The sequence below is a fragment of the Lipotes vexillifer genome, unplaced genomic scaffold, assembly GCF_000442215.2.
Source record: "Lipotes vexillifer unplaced genomic scaffold, Lipotes_vexillifer_v1.1 scaffold506, whole genome shotgun sequence".
Classification (NCBI taxonomy): domain Eukaryota; kingdom Metazoa; phylum Chordata; class Mammalia; order Artiodactyla; family Lipotidae; genus Lipotes; species Lipotes vexillifer.
Genome location: NW_006780679.1, coordinates 1,753,759 through 1,757,864, shown reverse-complemented (window position 1 = coordinate 1,757,864; position 4,106 = coordinate 1,753,759).

The window sequence follows — 4,106 nt, the reverse complement described above, 5'->3', positions numbered from 1 at the left end:
CAATTATTTTTTTCTTTTAGCACTTGCTTCATCCCATATGAGCTTTGCTATCAGTCTTTGTGTCAGTTGTGGAAATTTGGTTAGAAGCAATAGAAACCATCTATGGGTAACTTGAGTCAATTTTTTTTTTTTTTTTTTTTGCAATACATGAGGCAGCTTATGGAAGGAATGAAAAAATAGAACCACCAGGCTTCAAGAAAGACAGAAATAAGGTAAATTCTAAAACCTAGGAATTTAAAACAAATGAAAAGAACATCAGGTTTCTACTGTCACAGAATGAATAAAGTGTTTTCTGTTCGTTCATTATATTCAGGATTCGTATTCCTGAGAGAGATTTTGGTTGACCTAATTTAGGTCATTTTCCACCCATATCATGCTAATATTATAATCAGCACCTCATATAAGTGTCCCACCAAAATTATAGTCCAATGAAGGGAGTGTGGTCTCTAACAAGTTAATTGAGGTCATCTATTTACAGAAGGGAGAGGATAGCTCTGGGTAGGCAAACACAGCACATTTTGGCTATAGCAAGCTTCACTGAGAAGAGAAAAAACCATTTTCCCTGTCCAATTAAAGAACATAGTAAAATATACCATATGCATAAAAATACAAACATGCTTTTCTGATGATTAAAACCATAAAAAATGCATTAAAAATTTTGTAAAAGAGGTGTTATTGTTTTACTGCATCATTTCTTTGGGGATTTTTAGACTAAGAAGCAGAGATTTTTTTTTTTTCACTCATATCTTATAATATGTTTCTGTAACTTAATGATTACGAATAGCCTTTAAAATTAGCATATTATGACCATGACTTAAAGGTATGAAAAGAGACTGTGTAATGTCTATGTATAAACATATGCTAGGGATTTATAAGAACTGATGTGTAACTATATATTCATTGGCCACAAGTGAATTCTTCAGTTCTAGTCAGCAGAACTCTTATTTAGTTCATTCAGTATTAACTCTTTCTAGACCACCGATCAGGTCTTGAAATGCACATAAATAAGTATAATCCAAGTTGATGGCACATTAGCTTACACCTAGCGCACACAGTGGATTTATGGGAACAAAACCTACCTACAGGCTCAGCAGTTTTTCTTGCAGCAAGGAAAACACAGGATTCACTTTTACCCCCACCTAGAGCAACTCTTCTCTAACAGTTCTTTTTGTCTTGTGTTTAAGGTAAAAGATAATTGGATGCAGCTTTGAAGTTATCAGGGAGGGAAGGAGACTCATGCTGTGTCTAGTTCTCCCTCTCTGAGAGGACTGGAATTCAAAGAGTTACCAGAGGCTTATGCATTTCAGACATGGGCCTCTCCTCCATCTGTCTCTCCCAGGAAAACTAGGTGAAAAACCCAGTTAACATAGAGGATTATGTAAATACACTTCTCAAACCAACGAATAGGTTGATATACTTGAATGACTTTGTTTCACAACTTTAGATCAAATAGTTTTTTTTTAACATCTTTATTGGAGTATAATTGCTTTTCAGTGGTGTGTTAGTTTCTGCTTTATATCAAAGTGAATCAGCTATACATACACATATATCCCCATATACCCTCAATCTTGAGTCTCCCTCCCACCCTCCCTATCCCACCCCTCTAGGTGGTCACAAAGCACCGAGCTGATCTCCCTGTGCTATGTGGCTGCTTCCCACTAGCTAGCTATTTCACTTTGGGTAGTGTATACATGTCAGTGCCACTCTGTTACTTTGTCCTACCTTATCCTTCCCCCTTCCCGTGTCCTCAAGTACATTCCCTACGTTAGCGTCCTTATTCTGGTCCTGCCCGTGGGTTCTTCAGAACCTTTTTTTTTTTTTCAGATGCCACATATATGTGTTAGCATATGGTATTTGGTTTTCTCTTTCTGACTTACTTCACTCTGTATGACAGACTCGACTCTAGGTCCATCCACCTCACTACAAATAACTCAATTTCAGTTTGTTTTATGGCTGAGTAATATTCCATTGTATATATGTGCCACATCTTTATCCATTCATCTGTCGATGGACACTTAGGTTACTTCCATGTCCTGTCTATAGTAAATAGAGCTGCAGTGAACATTGTGGTACATGACTCTTTTTGAATTATGGTTTCCTCAGGGTATATGCCCAGTAGTGGGGATGCTGGGTCATATGATAGTTCTATTTTTAGTTTTCTAAGGAACCTCCATAGTGTTCTCCATAGTGGCTACATTCCCACCAACAGTGCAAGAGGGTTCCTTTTTCTCCACACCCTCTCCAGCATTTATTGTTTGTAGATTTTTGATGATGGCCATTCTGACTGGTGTGAGGTGATACCTCATGCAGTTTTGATTTGCATTTCTCTAATGATCCGTGAAGTTGAGCATCCCTTCATGTGTCTGTTGGCAATCCATATATCTTTTTTGGAGAAATATCTATTTAGGTCTTCTGCCCATTTTTGGATTGGGTTGTTTGTTTTTTTGATATTGAGCTGCATGAGCAGTCTGGGTCTTTGTGTTTCAATACAAATTGTGAAATTTTTTGTTCTATTTCTGTGAAAAATGTCATTGCTAGTTTGATAGGGATTGCATTGAATCTGTACATTGCTTTGGGTAGTATAGTAAATTTTGGAGATTAATCCTTTGTCAGTTGCTTCATTTGCAAATATTTTCTCCCTTTCCGAGGGTTGTCTTTTCATCTTGTTTAAGTTTTCCTTTACTGTGCAAAAGCTTTTAAGTTTCATTACGTCCGATTTGTTTATTTTTCTTTTTATTTCCATTTCTCTAGGAAGTGGGTCAAAAAAGATCATGCTGTGATTTATGTCATAGAGTGTTCTGCCTATGTTTTCCTCTAAGAGTTTTATAGTGTCTGTTCTTACATGTAGGTCATTAATCCATTTTGAATTTATTTTTCTGTATGGTGTTAGGGAGTGTTCTAATTTCATTCTTTTACATGGAGCAGTCCAGTTTTCCCAACACCACTTACTGAAGAGTCTGTATTTTATCCATTGTATATTCTTGCCTCCTTTATCAAAGATAAGGTGACCATATCTGTGTTGGTTTACCTCTGGAATTTCTATCCTGTTCCATTGATTTATATGTCTGTTTTTGTGCCAGTACCATACTGTCTTGATTACTGTGGCTTGGTAGTATAGTCTGAAGTCAGGGAGCCTGATTCCTCCAGCTACGTTTCTCTTTCTCAAGATTGCTTTGGCTATTTGGGGTCTTTTGTGTTTCCATACAAATTGTGAAATTTTTTGTTCTAGTTCTGTGAAAAATGTCATTGCTAGTTTGATAGGGATTGCATTGAATCTGTAGATTGCTTTGGGTAGTATAGTCATTTCCACAATGTTTATTCTTCCAATCCAAGAACATGGTATATCTTTCCATCTGTTTGTGTCATCTTTAATTTCTTTCATCAGTGTCTTATAGTTTTCTGCATACAGGTCTTTTGTCTCCCCAGGTAGGTTTATTCCTAGGTATTTTATTCTTTATGTTGCAGTGGTAAATGGGAGTGTTTCCTTAATTTCTCTTTCAGGTATTTCATCATTAGTGTATAGGACTGCAAGAGATTCCTGTGCATTAATTTTGTATCCTGCTACTTTACCAGATTCATTGATTAGCTCGAGTAGTTTTCTGGTAGCATCTTTGGGATTCTTTATGTATAGTATCATGTCATCTGCAAACAGTGACAGTTTTACTTCTTCTTTTCTGATTTGGATTCTTTTTATTTCATTTTCTTCTCTGATTGCTGTGGCTAAAAATTCAAAAGCTATGTTGAATAATAGTGGTGAGAGTGGGCAACCTTGTCTTCTTCCTGATCTTACTGGAAATGGTTTCAGTTTTTCACCACTGAGAACGATGTCGGCTGTGGGTTTGTCATATATGGCCTTTATTATGTTGAGGAAAGTTTCCTCTATGCCTACTTTCTGGAGGTTTTTTATCATAAATGGGTGTTGAATTTTTTCAAAAGCTTTTTCTGCCTCTATTGAGATGATCATATGGTTTTTCTCCTTCAATTTGTTAATATGGTGTATCACATTGATTGATTTGCATATATTGAAGAATCCTTGCATTCCTGGGGTAAACCCCACTTGATCATGGTGAATGGTGTATGATCCTTTTAATGTTCTGTTGGATTCT